Raw genomic sequence first — 17,906 nt, 5'->3', positions numbered from 1 at the left:
TGCCTCACAATGCAGCCTGTGACCACAGTCATCTGACAAACTACTTTGGAGTGGTAATGCAGTCACCTCTTGCCTCCAAAGTCAAAAGGGGGCATTCTCTTGCTGAGTTTGAATGCCCGCTGTGGATCATCATACCTTATGTGTCATTTTCTTGTTGCAAATCAACCTACGATAGAACGGAATAATACAAATTACAACAATTACCGTTAATAACAAATATTGGAGAAAGCTGGTTAGCCATACTAATAAGGAAAACAAATGCATTGAAAGTTTTTTTCGCCAGTTAGTCCCCAGTCCAAATAATGTAAATCTGTATCATTCTGATATGCTAGTGCCTCTTCCTTTGGTCTCTTCTGTTTCTTTGTTGCCCTCTGCTGCAGGGACAGATGCTGCATCTCTGGCATTAGGTCCTGCATCATGTTTGTCCAACTGGTAGAAAGGTTTAACATATTTTGCAGGAAGCCACTTAGGTCCTGTTGGAAGAAGAACACAAGCATACCCCTCTCCCCCAGGTGATTAGTTCTACAGGCCCTTGCCACTGACTGTTGTGCAGGGGATCCCGGTATAAAACCTTTGGTCTCTGAGATAGTGAATCTGGAACACGGAAGTGTTTTTCCACTGCTGTGATAGAGGAGGGAGGCATAGTACGATTCAAAAAAATTTAAAGCATATATTGCAATGTCTAATTGTTCTTGAGGCGTCATATTCCCCCTTTTTTGTTTTAATAACATCTGCTTCATTGTGGAATGTGCTCGTTCAATGATAGCCTGTCCAGTGGGAGAATGTGGAATACCTGTGACATGCGAAACACCCCATTGCTGTAAAAAATAATGTGTGGATCTAGCAGTGTATCCATGTCCGTTGTCAGTTTTAATCCTCCAAGGGAGGGCGATCTTGTGATCAGACCTTGACATTCCGGGCAAGAGCACACTATGTCTCTCGCTTGCTCGAGAGTGAGACCAAATGTGGGACAGGATTTGGCTGGCATCAGCAAAACTCCCAGCACTTATCAATTGATAAAAGGAAATGTGCTGGAGCTTGTTGGTCACAGACCCTGGTGACGAAAAACAGAAACAGTACTTAAAGACAGGATGTGCTAAACCCTTTGTGTAGATAAGAATTACGAGTTAGACTTACTAAGGTTGTCAAGAAGGAATTGCTGCTTCTGCTACACTAAGGAGAGTGCATTAATCAAGATAGCAACTGCCTAAACAAACATTAGCCAATCAGTAGGTATCTAGCAAGAATAACAAACCAATCAGCGTGTGACGCACTGTTTAGGATAGGTATAAAATATGTTAGAAATTGCAATAAAGTTGACATTTTGCTTGCATCAAGGTGTGTCCCGTCTCTCCATCGCGGCAACCAAACATCTTTTTTTAAGGCAGCAGCATTCTGATGGAAGACAGCATGTGAAGCCCTGGCAGACTGGAAACGGACTGTAGCTACAGTATAAGAATCCGCAATTGCATTACCTTCAGTTATGGGACCTGGTAAAGTTGTATGAGAGCATATAGGAGTAACAAACAGTGGGTGTTTGCAAAACTGTAATGCAGTTTGCAATGATACAAACATATAAAAAAGTTGCTGTTGTGAGATTTCTTTAAGAAAAGGGGAGGGGATGCGCTGTAGGACCTTGACTACGCACTCAGAATCACAAACCAAATTTAGAGGTTCCTCCCTAAAAAGCTCTAAGGCATGCAAAACTGCACCAAGTTCCACTAATTGGGTTGAGCCTTCAACAATTTTAACAGAATGATGCCAATCGTTATCTTCACGCCAGACCACTACAGCTTTATGAGACTTCCCTGAACCATCAACAAAATCTGTGAGAGCATTTGGGATAGGACCGAATACAAGTACGGTCTGTGGTCTAATATCAAAGACATGCAGATTTTGAAGCAATTTACATTTAGGCATGCTAAAAGCTATGCTGTTAAGAAAATCAGCAAGCGCAATTTGCAAGGACAGAGATTGTGAATAAAAAAAATCAAAATATGCTTTCGCAAAAGGTACATATATGACAGATGGTTCATGGCCTACTAAAGTCTGAATCCGTTCTCTGCCTTTTTTGATCAGAGTAACAATCAATTCCAGGGGCTGAGTAATAGTTTTATGAAAAGAATTGGGAAAAAAAAATCCATTCCAAGTATATCAGTCTGTTTGTATTCTCATCATACTGTCCTACAATAGCCACAGGTTGTTTCTATGTTGTAGATATAAAGAGACAAATCTGCAAGTCCAGTCGAATGCAGTTAGCTTGTAAGGTTGTCATAAATTTATTCATCAAAGTTTCTAACTCCATTTTGGCTGTCATATTTATTGGATATTGTTTTCCCTTACCGGATCGAAGTCCTGTTTCAGTTCTGTCAGTGTAGTGCTGGCTTTATCGATACTTTGGCTGCCCATAATGGTGGAAATATAGCATTCGAAATTTCCTTGGAGATTTCTCACTTGTATCAAGCAGATCTGCACCATCCAAACAGCTTCTTGTGGGACATGCAACTAAACAGAATTCTCAGAAAACGTTATTTGAGACTACAATTTAATTAACAAATTTTGACCCAGAAGAGGTATAGGGCTTTCTGGCAAATACAAGAATTCAGCTGTTAAAACTTTGTTCCAAATTTAGCATTCCATTGGTTTCAAAAAATGGTCTTTCTTTCTTTCCTTCCCACAATCTCAAAAACTATCACGGTGAATTTACTAAGAAGTCTCTTACAACTAGTTACCACAGAATAAGTCTTTTAACAAATTTTTTTTTTAATTGCAGCTTGACACAGGCCTGAAATTTATGTTCAAACAGTACAGCACAGGCCTGGCATATTTTGCTTTTTTATTTCCCCATTTCATTCCAGCCATAATAGACTCTATATACTATTCTAATTAGCTGAGCAATAGTTACATTCCTCAGCCCCATTTACTGTTTGCAATGTCTTACAGATGTCAATAAACAGCATATTAACTATCAATCGATTACTTTAATTTTCCTAAATCCAAATCAGGTCATACTCTAGAAATTTTTAAATACAACCTCCTTCAAGTTCACATCCATCAGAGCATTTAGTTTTCTTTCCCATACCTCCAACTAGCACATAAATTCAATGCGAATCAGAGTTTAACAACGTCAATTATTTTCTGGTCTCATAAATATTAAATAACAATACGAGCAATTACTCTAATATATAAGGATGCATCCTAAGGGGGAGCAAGGTGGTATTTTAGTAGCGGAACCGGTTCCCATTTTGTAATTATCTCCCCAAACAAAATTCTTTTGTTACCAAATATAAATATGCAAATTAAAATGCTGAGCTCAGATAAGAAAACCGAATACCAAGTTCAAATATGCAGGTAGTTCACAGTTACACTAATTCAAGACAATATCTCAGTTTTAGCATTGCACCTTTGAACCGCTTACTGCCCAGCCAGGTGGAGGTGCCGCTGTGTCTCCCTGACAAAACAGGTCAGTGCGTGCTGGAGCCCAATCAGCACCTGCCCCCCCCGCCACCACAGCAAGCTGCACTGGGCAAGGCTTTTATTAGTGTCTCATCTGGTGTGCTACGACTGTTATTCCAAAACCAGGATTCTTTACTTGGTGTGCATACAAAAGAGCCAAATCCAGCACATGAAGATGAGACACAGCCTATCACAGAGTTGCGCAAGTCTGGATGTCAGAATAAAGCTAGCATGCTAGAAAGAAAAATAACAACTACCACACACAAAAATGTTACCATCACATTCACGCAGTAAAGAACTAAATTACTCATGATTCTCATGATTTAGCAGTCTGTGAACTTACTGTACCGTGTAACAGGCAAAGACTTATTTAAACTGTCATATGCTTAAACAGATACCTACAAAGAAAACAGGTTAATAAGGAAAAGTATCTTGCAGAGCTCAGTAAGTTTTCTATGACTTGTGTGTTATCAGTTAATTCTCTCCCAGCTTGTTGAAGTTCAAACCATTCCACCTGTAAAATTGTCTGAAATGATTTAATGATCTCTTGTAGAGTTTTATTTTGTCCTGCTCTTCTTGCTTTAGAAACAACAAAGTGTTATACTTCAAGGTTCTATTCTCTGGACACTTTTCCCAATCATCGAACTTACACAGCAGCCACCATTAATTACAATATTTCACAAGATCTTCCTTCCTCGTATTTCCAAGTGCTTTCTTATGTTCTAAAACAGCTCCCAATACTAAATTCTTAGGAACATGACTGAAAACAGTTGTTCCCGACCTCATCTCGTAAGTAAAAACCATGAGAAGAGGGAGGGAGGGGGGGGAAGCACGGAGCGGCTTGCGGCACGAGTGGGAAAAGTGGGGAGAAGGCTTACAGTGCGCTTATACAAACAATATCACCAAGAAACAATTGTAACAACAACCAGTAAAACAATTAACTCACATTCCTGACAAGCTGCTTGATTTTCAGAAAGGCAATACACAGAAGCAGGTATTCCCTCATGTTCTGGTGGTTGTTATGGTTTGTAAGTAACTGGAAAGGTGAAAGAAAAATCGCCGTGCTCCATAGCCTTTTCACGGCATTTTGCTGTCTTAGTCATGAAGGGGTTACTGTGTGCTGTATAAGCGCCATTAAAATCAGGCAAAGGAGGTACTGAGGGCAGAGTTTTAGACTCCTGACCCAGCTCCACACAAATTCCGGCCTTATCTTTACACAGCTGTGATGGCATTAATGATGGATATAAAACTGACTCTTTTTCGAGATCTACAGAGCCTGACTCAAAAGGATGAGTGCTGTCAAGACTCAAATCATTAGCAACCTGCTCATTTGTGTTTTTCTGTCCATCCTCCCCTGTTTGCCCTTGCAGTATGTGCTCTGCCGACTGCAACTGCAATAGTGCAGAGTACACAAATCTCCAAGTAATATGTAAACTATTGGGAACTGAATTATTTTGTGCATGTAGCTGTTCCCCGACCTGTTTCCAGATTTTGCTGTCAAACGTCCCCTCACTCGGAAACCAAGCACAATGCTCTTTCACCCATACCAGGAGTGAAGCTACCTGCTTCTCAGAAATACGATACCCAGAAGTACGTAATAGCTGCAGTAAAACCTGCAAATACAATTTATGTTCCTGAGAAGTGGCTTACTCCATACTAACGCAATCCCGCAGCTCTCTCGTTCAACGAGGACTGCTTGTCCCTATCTATACCATAGGGATTAATGTGGCCACAAATAAAATTTACTCACCCGTCGGACTGCGTGATCACCACCAAACACACTGCTCAATGAAGAGCCTCCAGGGGTCACATACTCACATGGGGCTCCATTTGCGGCGATTAGAGACGACGCATACCAGGACACAGACAGAGATTCACGCAGAGGCAAAGATCTTGTTCAGGAAGGAGCGCAGAGCCAGGCCGAACAGAAAGCTGACCCAGGCCTAGGCTGCCTTCTTTATTCACCATTGACAATTTATAGGATTTACAGGTACAGGCCTGGACTAAGATGTTTACAAAAGGTGTTTTTCCACTAATTGTTATTAAAAACACACTAAACTCATGTGATGTTTGTCTCACTTGTTTTTCCACTCATTCACAGACCAGGCCCAAGGACATTCACACATCCCATGCACTTGGGGGCGGTTATCCGGCCCGAGATACCATTCTTACGATTCTGGGCTATAACTTTTTACAATTATGAGAAACGTACTTCAAAGTAATCCGTCCAAGGCCCTTTATATATTATTATGTTAGTATTATGTCTTTGACTGTCCAGATGGTCATGTCAGTATTGATCTTCCTTTATCATCCAGATGGCTGGAACCGCACATCTTGCTTTCCCACATTTTACTTTCCAACAAAATGGCATCTACTACTTTCATTCTGGAAGAACTTGGTCTATGTCATTTGTCCATCTCAACCACGACAAAAGCTATTGGAGAGTGTCCAGAAGAGGCCCACGAAGTTGATGAGTATGAGGAGTGGCTAAAGTCCCTTGGTTTGTTCAGCCTGGAGAAGAGGAGACTGAGGGGAGACCTCATCATGCTCTACAGCTTCCTCACAAAGGAAGGAGGAAGGGTAGAAGCTTCTCTGTGCTCTCTGGCGATCAATGACAGAACCCGAGGGAATGGCAGGAAGATGTGCCAGAGGAGGTTTAGTTTAGACATTAAGAAAAGGTTCTTCACCCAGAGGGTGGTGTAGCACTGGAACAGCCTCCCTAGGGAGGTAGTCATGGCCCCAAGCCTGGCAGTATTCAAGAAGAGACTAGACAACACCCTCAGCCATATGGTGTGAACTGTGGAGTTGTCACATGCAGGGACAGGAGTTGGACTTGATGATCCTTGTGGATCCCTTCCTACTCAGGACATTCTATGATTCTATTCTAGGTCTTGAATTTAATGCATAGAAGATCTAAAAGTATCAAATCCTGAAACCTGTCATTTAAGTCTCATAGAAATGTTGGAAGGCTTTTGAAGATGGACCTTATAACTATTTATTCTCCAAGGCCCTTGTTTTCCGTTTGAAAATTAACTTGTTTTTTCTGATAAGTTTTTGAACAGTTTTGAAATGCTATCCTTCACTTTTTGGCATCCATCATATTTTGGCATATGATACAACTTGTGCACTTATTTTTTATCCAGAAAAACTCTAAATTTAACCCACAGTTAATTTTGTCTCTACAAAGTTACTAGAATATTTTGACTAAGATTGAAGAATTAAGCACACAGTGAAAACAGAAAATGTTGAATGAAAATGAGGCCCCCAAAAATGTGTGTTCTGTTCGGGAAATCTTTCTATTATGGCTGAGTAAATTATTAATAGCAGAGGGCAACAGCAGGTTCCTTATATCCTGAATCAAATTTAAAAGGTGAATATTTACCATTATGACTAAGACTCTTATTTTCAGCATTTGCAGCCTAAATCTTAAATCCCAAATGATAAATTAAGAGCAAATTTTGACCTTACTGATATTTACTCTAAAGAGCATATAGGCAACAAGTTTTGTAGCTAAATGCTATGACTTGTTAAGCAAGCTGATGTAGTCAGTCTATACTTCAAAGTGACATTTGAGCAACTTTTACTTTAGAGAGATCTGCCATGCTTTGTGGCTTTGGCAATGCATGTGCTGAATTTGATGGCATATCTCATCTTAATTCTTGATGCTAGACAGAAAACAATCTAGGAGACTGGGGAGTGATTGTGATTCAGAGACTCAGGAAAAAAGGGATGAGTTGAAATTTGTTCTGTGTAACCTGGGATATGTGGGACCAAATACTATAAAACTGCAGGGGGGCATGTTTATGGGGGTTTTTATGGTTTTATTTTTCGTATGAAAAGCTGTGGAGGATTTAAGTACTAGAAAAATGACTTCTAGAGGGAAACATAAAAAGAACTCTGCAGAGTGTCAAGAGAAGATTCAGAAGTTTAAATACCTTAATGTGGAATAAATCTGCATAGGGAAGGACTCTAATCTTAGAGGAAGACAGAACAGGAACCAGGAACTAGAACCCAACACAAGATAAATTACAGTAGTGGAAAATACACTGTTTTAACAGAGTGAGTAACTAATTAAATTACAACCCGAAGTGGTGCACACAAGCGAAGCAAAATGAGGAATTTATTCAGTACTTCCCATCGGCAGACAGGCAGGTGTTCAGCCATCCCCAGAAAAGCAGGGCTCCATTACGTGTAATGTTTGCATGGGAAGACAAATGTCTTCATTACGAACAGCCCCTCCTTCCTTCCTCTTCCACCAGCCTTTTATTGCTGAGCACGGCGTCGTGTGGTATGGAATATCCCTTTAGTCAGTTGGGGTCAGCTGCCACAACTGTTTCCGTTCCCAACTTCATGTGCACCCCCAGCCTTCTCACTGGTAGGGTGGTGTGAGCAGCAGCAAAGCCCTTGATGCTATCTAAGCACTGCTCAGCAATAATGAAAACATCCCTGTATTATCAACACTGCTTTCATCACAAATCCAAAACATAGCACCATAAAAGTTACTATGAAGAAAATTAACTCTATCCCAGACAAAACCAGTGCAGACAAAAAAAAATCTTGAAATATTTTTCATTCTTTTGGTAATATACTTTTTTCAGATAATATTTAACTTGCAATAAAAATATTTATCTTGCAATATCTCTTCAAGTCATGTAGTACTTTCCTTCTTTCTCCATCCTCCAGGCAGTTCTTAAAGGAAAAATAAAGCAGTTGAAGTTTCATCTACATGGTAGACAATTAATTTTATTGTTTTTCTGCAAGGTAAACTATGCATGACAGGGCATACAGTGAGTTTCTGCATTTGTTATAACACAACTGCTTCAAGGTAAAGTTTTTAGCTACAGACTTTAGGTTTCTTTTTCTTTTTGATAGATTTTTTTTAATAACTGTTCATTTGATACGAGTCAGCTTTTGTTTCTTGATCTAGCAGCATTTCTCTACAATGTAAAATATACAGAAACTACACTTTTCTATTCAAAACAGCTTTTCATTAAAGTTTGTGTGAGTAGGCTAATATTAGAAATTCTTCTCTCATAAACTCTTTATTTTTTCTGCTACATTTAATAAGAAATAAAACTATTTAGTTTAAAGGTGTATAAGTGATCATGCATACCACAAAGCAACTTATTTTCTCATCATCACAGAATCACAGAATAGTTAGGGTTGCAAGGGACCTCTGGAGATCACCTAGTCCAACCCACCTGCTAAAGCAGGTACACCTAGAGTAGGTTGCACAGGAATGTGACCAGGCAGGTTTTGAATGTCTCCAGAGAAGGAGACTCCACATTTTTGGATGATTGAGATCGTTTCCAATTCTCTGTCAAACTGAAAAAGAATTTATATCAATGTAATAATAAAAAAGTAACATTTAACAGATGAAATGTCTTTAGCAAGTTAAAAATCTCTCAGAAGGATAACTTTTAAAATTATATGAATAATTTCTTTTGACTATTCCTTCTTTTCCTTCTTTGTATTACAACAGAAAATCTGAAGGTAAATGATACTAATGATGTGGCAACAACTTAATTTGCATGCTACTCTTGATGTACTGTACTGGGTCTGGCTGGGATGGAGTTAGCTTTTTTCATAGCAGCCTATATGGTGCTGTGCTTTGGATTTGTGGTGAAAACAGTGCTGATAACACACCAAATGTTTTGGCTGCTGTTGAACAATGCTTGCACAGCATCAAGGCCTTCTCTTTCTTCCTCTGTCTGAGGCTGAGGGTGAGCGAGAGGTTGGGAGGGGACACTGCCAGGACAGCTTACCTCAACTAAACAAAGAGATATTCATACCATATTGACTCGCGGAAAAAACTTTACAACCTGTGAGAAGGTATGTTTATTCAGCGCTGGGCACTCATGGGGATAATTCCTCCAAAGTGTGATAAATGCCTGACGGCCACAAACTTGATTAAATGCTGCAAAGTGTTACATCTTCATGAAAAATTCTAGGAACGCCTATACATATTCATAACCTTTCCCCAAAAAGGCAGTTCATATTACAATGACTTCTGGGAAATCATTTCCATAGTCTCCACCTTCGTCTCCTCCTGGTTGCGCCTGTGCAGTGCCTCCTGGTGGTCGTGGGCGGGGGTCTTTGGATGAAGGCTACTCATCTACCTCGCTGTGCACTTTTTACCTCTGGCCTGGTATGCTGAGTTGGCCGAGGCTCAAATTGATGAGCTGGTTACAGCCGGATTATCTTCTTGGTGCCCAAGACTCCCGTTATCTTGTCCGCCCAAGGATGCAGCTGTGTTTTTATCTCTGCAAGGCCTATGAAGTTGTCAGCAAGTTCCTGGTTCTCACACAATAAGTTACACAAAGCTTTAAGCTAGGCAACTGCTATATGGTTAACTGTTTAAGTGTTAGTCCCTCTATCAATATGATGTTGTGCTCAGCAATAAAAGCTCAGGGAAAGGAGGAGGAAGGCAGGGATGTTCGTGGTTATGGTGTTTGTCATCCCAAGTATCCATTGCATGCACTGAGGCCCTGCTTTCAAGGAAGTGGATAACCGTCTGCCTGCTGATGGGAAGTAGTGAAGTTTTTGGTGGTTTTTGGTTGTTTGTTTTGTTTTGTTTGTTTGTTTGTTTGTTTTGTTTTGTTTTGTTTTACTTTCCCTATATATGGGAATTGCGGAAGAATGGTGAGGAGGAGAAATGTAAACACACTCAAATGACTTGCAGCTGGGGTACAGAAAAAACACATACATCATACTAATTGTTTTACTAACCTTGTGTGTTTGACAAGTAGAACCTCTGTGTTAAATAACATAGGCCTGTGAGAAACTCTAAGGCACCTTATCATTATGCCTGAAATTCCTGCTCTGTTGTGAGAAAGAGCAGAGCACAACAGGAGGCTGCGTCTGCTCTAAGCCTTGAAATACAGGTGAATACAGCAGGCCCAGTGATCTTCCACCAGGGCTGAATTCTACAGCACCTGCGTCCCCACTTGTGTCACCTCTGCCTGGGAGCTTAGGTGCTACTTCAGAGATCCCCGGGTAGTGAGGTAACTAAAATAAATTTGCTCTTTGCAATTACATCCGTGGCCTCTGGCTCTTCTCGCAACCTGCCTGTGCCTGTGCTCACATATGGAGTGGTCAGCAGTCGCTAGAAACAGCCATGCTGTGGTTTTAAAAAAAAAAAAAAACAGGGATGGGGGAGGCCTCAAGGGTGACTCCCCATATTCCGGGATGGCCTAGTACGGAGTCCTGGACCCGCGTGGCTTTTCTCCTGTCTGAATTGGCTCTGCCGGAGGCATGGCCAGATATTGATGAAGGGGCAATGGTTACCCCCCCAAGTAATTGAAGTGGCCATGCTAAAGTTTCCATGGAGGGCAGTGTCTACTTCTTCTTGCAAATTAGCAGGGAGATTGGGATGGCTATTTGTTACTGATCTTAGATCTCTTAACCGTGAAGTTGTTGTATTACGGAATAAAGTGGCGGATTTAGAGAAGGAAGTTGTGACTTTAAAGGATGCAACTGAGACTTTAAAAGATGTGAAGGTGATCACACATGAAGTAATTGTGTCTCAAGCAGAGCGATGCTCTGGTTTGCAGGATAAGGTGGATTGTTTGGTAGCACATATTGCTAATAAACAGCGGGATAAACAAGGGAAAAAAAGAGTTTCAACTTCTGAGGTTCATACTCTCACCATGAAACAATCATGGGATCCCAAGGAATGGAATGGAACTATTTGCAGTGAATCCTCGGATTCCGAAGTTGAATTTGAATTGGATACAGATTTAAATGAAAAGGACGTGGTCCAGGTAGGACCCCTCATACAAATGATGGGGTACAGGTTACGTGTACTTATACTCCAAAAGAGTTAAGGGAATTTTGGGAGCTTTACCAGCAAAAGAGTGGGGAAGGTATATTGGAATGGCTTTTGTGAGCCTGGGATAATGGAGCTGCATCAATCCACTTGTTAACAGCTGAAAAGGATTTTTTATGTCCTATATCCAATGATGATTCATTATAAAGAGAATTTGTTCAGCTGCGGAGTGTCAGAAATGCTGATGGGCAAGATATTACTGCACCTACAATATATCAGTGGTTATGTGCAGCAGTTTTAACAGCACATACGGAACCTGGAGAATTAGTGTCTTCCCTCAGAAGCTGGTCTACAATATTAGAGGGTATCCATTTGCTGTGGCAAACGGGAATGGCTCATGCATTGTTGTCGGGAGCTAGTCCGGATAGTATAGCGACTACAAGAAGTATCAAACTGCAGTTGTTGAAGGGAGCGCCTATCTCAATGAAACCCTGACTTATATCAGTGATACAAGGTGCCGTGGGTAATGTAGGTGCTCTGGTGACTGCCATGAAAGATCTTGGGACTATGCTCTCGGGACCCTCTGTTTGGATGATGAACAAGGAAAAGTCAGCAAAAACAAAAGGGGTTACAGCACAGGTGACAAGGAAACAAATGTGGAATGATCTTATACAGGCTGGCGTTCCACAATCAGAACTAAATGGGATTTCAACATTGGAACTGTTTTGCCAGTGGTGAAAGTTAACGTCTACAGAAAAAAGCCAGCTGTCTCAAGCCCCGTCAGCTTCCCTGCACCCTCCCTCCACCCCACCTGACACTTCAAACCAAGACACTGCTTGGCAGTTGCCTAAATAGCATGTAAGGAACATTTAACAAAGGAATGTTGTTTTTACAAAATTAAGGAGCTGATGCCTGACCCCAGCTGGGGGGAAAGACCGAGAGACATCAGACTATGAATCCTTAATGTAAAACAAAGTCTCTTCGAACTAATCCTGGAATGCATATTGATAACTGTATTTACGAGTAAATCTAGGGGGAAGGGTAGCCAAAGAGCCATGAACCCATATTTTAAATAGATTGATAAGGGGAAGGGTATTGTTCGAATTAGATGAATGAAATATGTAAACTGAGGCAGGTGTCGGGTAGTCTGTAAACCCTGTTCCCCAACCAATGGGGAACGGAGGAGGAAAACTGCGGCCAGGATTTGGGGAGATATAAGCAGGGGCTTTTTCCCCTATTATGTGTGCCTACCTTTAGGTAGAACACCCGGTCTTGCAAAATCGTTATTAAAATATGCTTTGCTGAGAGATCCTGCCTGGGCCTATTATATTTGCAAGGTAATTGTTTCCTACAAGTGGGACTGAAGGTTTGGCGGGTCCCCTGAAGTTGACTCCACTGTAGCTTCTTATCGTGAGAGGGACCAACACCGTTTAACTATAGAGTGGCGGTCTTGGGGGATTTTGCATGTATTAGCTCTGGTGGATATGGGGGCTGAGGTTATGGTATTACATAGTGATATTAAGAACAAAGATGCTACATCACAGATTTGTGGACTGGAGGGAAACCCGACCCCTGCTCTCCAGGCTAATGTTACCTTAAAATGCCAAGCCGTTGACCGCAACAGTATTGATTGCCCCAATTAGAGAATATATCTTGGGTATTGATCTCTTGGAAGGACAGATGGTTGAAACCTTAAATGGTTGTTTTTCTTTTGGTACTTCAAGCAGGATTTGCTATCTGGTCTGTAACTGTCTTGCATAGATTCCCAAAATGGGATCCTGTTGTGCTGCCTGTACCTGCCAAGGTGGTGACTGTGAAACAATATTGCATTCCAGGGGGGAAAGAAGAAATTACCCAGACTATTCAGGCACTCCAGCAAGTGGGGATCATTAAGGAAACCATGACTGCTTCAAATAATCCTATCTGGCCTGTTTGAAAACCAGATGACACTTGGAGAATGACTGTAGATTATAGAGAACTGAATAAAGTCACACTCTCCCCCCCACCCCTTGCAGTTACAGTGCCAGATACAGTTACGCTTACAGAAAAAACTGACAAGAACTTATTACCATCAAAGGTGGTACTAGATCTTGCTAATGCTTTCTTTTCAATCGCCATTGCCCCAGGGAATAAGACCAGTTTGCTTTTACCTGGCAGCAAAAGCAATATACCTTTCAGGTATTGCCCCAAGGATACAAACATAGCCCCTCTATATGCCACCAAATGGTAGCAGCTGATGTAGCATCATGGTCAGGTACCCTTACTGTATACCATTACATCGATGATTGTTGTGGTTGAGATGGACAAACAATTATTTTCTGGTCTCAAATTAGCAAATTAACTTACAGTACCATACTTCACCCAATTCTTTCCAAAATTCTGCAGTACAACATAAATTGCAATACAGCACTAAAACCCAGAATGCCACATTTGAGCACAGTATCGTTTCAAGTTTTCTTTTATCAGAATATTTCCCCAAAAGTTACTCTAATGTGTAAGGATGCATCCTAAAGGGGGAGCAAGGTGATATTTTGGCAGCAGAACTGGTTCCCATTTTGTAATTATCTCCCCAAACAAGATTATTTCGGTACCAAATATAAATATGCAAATTAAAATACTGAGCTCAGATATGAAAACCAAATAACAAGTTCAAATATGCAGACAGATCACAGTTACACTTATTCAAGACAATATCTCAATTTTTGCATTGCACCTTTGAACTGCTTACTGCTCAGCCAGGCAGAAGTACCTCTGGGTCTCCCTGACAAAACAGGTCAGTGCGCGCTGGAGCCCAATCGGCACCCGCCCCCCCGGCACCGCAGCAAGCTGGACTGGGCAAGGCTTTTATTAGTGTCTCATCTGGTGCACTACGACTGTTATCTCCAAAACAGGATTCTTTACCTACTGTGCATACAAAAGAGCCAAGTTTAGTACACCAAGACAAGACACAGCCTATCACAGAGTTGCACAAGTCTGAATGCCGGAATAAAGCTAGCATGATAGAAAGTAAAATAACAGCTACTACACAGAAAATTTTACCATCACATTCACACAGTAAAGAACTAAATTACTCATGATCTTCTGTATTATCACAAAACACACATTTTGAGTCCATGGATTCTCATTATTTAACAGTCTGTGAACTCACTGTACCACACAACAAAGACCTTCTAAAACTGCAACATGCTTAAACAGATACCCACAAAGACAACAGGTTAATAAGGAAAGCATCCTGCAGACTTCAGCAAGTTTACTGTGACCTGTGTCTTATCAGTTAATTCTCTCTCAGCTTGTTCAAGTTCAAACTGTTCCACCTGTAAAACTGTCTGTAATGATCTAATGATCTCTTGTAGAGATTTATTTTGTCCTGCTCTTCTCACCTTAAAAGCAACGTTAATTGGAACAAAGTATTATACTTCAGGGTTCCATCCTCCAGCCACTTTTCCCATTCATCTAACTTACACAGCAGCCACCACTGATCATAATATTTCACAAGATCGTCCTTCCTCATATTCCCAAGTGCTTTCCTATGTTTTAAAACACCTCCCAATACCGATTTCTTAGGAACACGACTGAAAACAGTCGTTTCCGACCCCATCTCATAAGTAAAAACCATGAGAAGCGGGGGGGGAGGGGGGGGACAAGCACAGGGCTGCTTGCAGGGCGAGTGGGAAAAGTGGTTTTAGGGTGTACTTATACCATAAAGAAACAATTCTAACAACAACCAGTAAAACAATTAACTCACATTCCTAACAAGCTGCTTGATTTTCAGAGAGGCAATACACAGGAGCACGTAATACATACTGTAAAACTCGCAGATAACACGTTGATAGAAAACATTAGCATTCTCTACTGCTAATTTCCACACTAGTGCTTCCTTAGCTTCTAAGTTTTCAACCTGCTTATTGATGGCCTCTTGAAGATGGTCAATAAATTGCTTGTAATTCTCTTTGGGACTCTGATTAATAGCTGTAAATTATTTGGCTGCTTTGTCAGTTTCAGGCACCTCTATCATAGCTTGATATGCAAGGTCTGCTGACTGCCTCAGGATTTCAGAAACTAATAGCACCTGTAATTGTGGTGTGCCAATTAGTGTCTGTTCCAAGAGTTGGGGGATACCCGCCCCTTTCAACAAATCCCCATCGTTCCGTCCTAAGTGATCTATAGCTGTTACATTGCATAGGTCTAATTTTGCTTGAGTCTTCCATGGTTTTTATCTGATCTCGGGGCAACACATACACATACTCCTTCTTTTTTTAACTTTTCAAGAAAATGCTGCAGACCCTCATCCTCATCTGAGTCATCAGATAACATGGACTTGAATGGTGCTGGAGAATGATTAGTAACAGGGGGGTTTGGAACAGTGCACTTTTTTGTGGGGTTTTTTTGTGGTTTTTTTTGTGTTTTTGTTTGTTTGTTTGTTTTTGTTTTTGTTTTTGTTTTTTTTTTTGTGTGTGTGTTTGTTTGTTTGTTTGTTTGTTTGTTTTCCCAAATCTAGCCCAAGGAAGCCACCCCCCTCCACTGTCTCTGCCTGTTCCCGTTGCTCTTGTAATCCTCTCCAATTCTCCAGCAACAAGTGCCATGTCGTTAACAGTTCAGTTGTTTCTTTGGATCTTTCAGTAGTGCTTTGCCCCATAGTAACATAGTCCTTCGTAAAGTCAATTCCAGAAGGCTAACACCCTGCTTCTTCAGAAGCAACTTCCATGCAGATAATATAACACCCTCTTCTTTAGATAAGTTCCACCCCACCCCCTGTTCCCGGTAGCTCACCAAGTCTTGGCATGGTGTCTTTTCAAGGATCCGGATCTTCGGCAGCTCCCCCTGCTGCTCTATCAGCTGTACTGGGCTCCGTCTCCACAGCTCGTCTTCGGCTGTCACAGCTTCACCGCTCTCTCTTCTTCATGCAGGATCACGTTGGGGTCACCATATGTCGCAGTTGAGACGGACAAAGGACATAGACCAAATTCTTCTAGGATTAAAGTAGTAGATGCCATTTATTGCCACAAGTGCATTTTTATACAGTTTTACCAATTCATGTGTCTCTTCACTATTGGTTACAAGTTACAGCAGTAACATCTCATTGGCTATTTTTGCTATCATCAATGTTACTCTTCTACTCCCTTCTCTCTCACGGGTACATCCTTAACATCTCCAGATACTCCTTTACTCCCATCTTTCTCATGGGTAGGCCTTAATATCTTCAAGGCTAATTTCTGTTCCCATGCCCTCCATCAGGGAATCCAAGGACCCACCATAGTCCCACAGATGATCTCTTGATTATGACAGAGTCACAACAAGAAACTGAAGCAGCTGCTTAATTGCTGAAATCACATGTGGAGGACAGGGGCTGGACAATCAATCCAAAGAAAATACAGGGCCCTAGTACCACTGTACTGTTTTAGGGGGTTATCTGGAATGGGCAGATTAAGAAAATACCAAATAACGTGCAGCAGACAGTTCAGCAATTTCCCCTACCAACCATGGTAAAAGATTTACAGACCTTTTTGGGAGTTTTAGGGTACTAGAGAACTTTTATCCCACATTTGGTGATATTAATGTGGCCTCTGCAGAAACTAACTAGAAAGAAGGCGATCTGGCAGTGGACCAAACAACAAGAAGAAGCTTTTGATGCCTGTAAAGGTTCTTTGATTGAGCATGCACGATTATATACTCCGGGGTGAGGATATCCTTTTGAATTAGAAGTAACAATTTTGGATTATATAGTCTCTTGAGGATTGTAGCAGATGACTGGACTGAAAAATCAGAAGGAACCTATAGGATTTTGGTCCATAGCATTGCTAGGCTCTGCTATTCATTATACCCCAATCGAAAAACAAATTCTGGCTGTTATTTGGACACTGCAAGAAACTGAAAGAATCACAGACCAAGATAGATGTCACCGTTTAGTTGCAGGGTGACACACCGAATTTCTCCATCGACCAGGTCTTTGGGCAAAAACAGTCCTACAAATGGGCTTGCCTTTGCCTGAGGCAGGAGTAACCTAGACTGCCTTCCCTAACATATTTTTCATGTGTACTACAGGGACTTTATCTCCTTCCACAGTACGAAGAATTTCTGATTGGGCAGGCCCAGCTCAATTGATTGATCCTCTAGTGTTGACCAACCAAGCAGCTTTTGCTAAATGTGAATCCTAGTTTTTAAAGGTTCCGCCACCCATTGCCTTTAGTGTAGTTTTTAACAAACCATTGTACCTTTCAATTTTCCCAGAGGCTGGTGCATGATATGGAATATGATATACCCACTCAAAACTATGTTCTTTGGCCCAATTGTCTATAATACTGTTTTTGAAATGAGTACCACTGTCAGATTCAATTCTTTCTGGCGTGCCATGTTGCCAAAGGACTTGCTTGTCAAGGCCCAAGATAGTATTCCAGGCTGTAGCATGGGGTAATGTAAATGTTTCCAACCATCCGGTGATTGCTTCCATCGTTTTAAGTACATAACACTTACCTTGACGGGTTTTGTGACAACCTTGAAGTGCTTCCACCCCCCCATCCTTAGCAGAACAAAGGACCTTGTTATGCCTTAAATGTCTGTTTTTTGTTACTTTGGGAGGATAAGTTAGATGATTGTGTAGGTAGATATCTCCCTTATCTTTACCAAGGTGTTGTGTTTGGCAGAAGAGATAGATAGTTACAGTGTCAGGCACCTTGTCAATTGT

The sequence above is a fragment of the Columba livia genome, chromosome W (genome assembly GCF_036013475.1).
Source record: "Columba livia isolate bColLiv1 breed racing homer chromosome W, bColLiv1.pat.W.v2, whole genome shotgun sequence".
Taxonomy (NCBI): Eukaryota; Metazoa; Chordata; class Aves; order Columbiformes; family Columbidae; genus Columba; species Columba livia.
The sequence above is the reverse complement of the archived record's forward strand: the minus strand, read 5'-3'. Positions refer to the sequence as shown.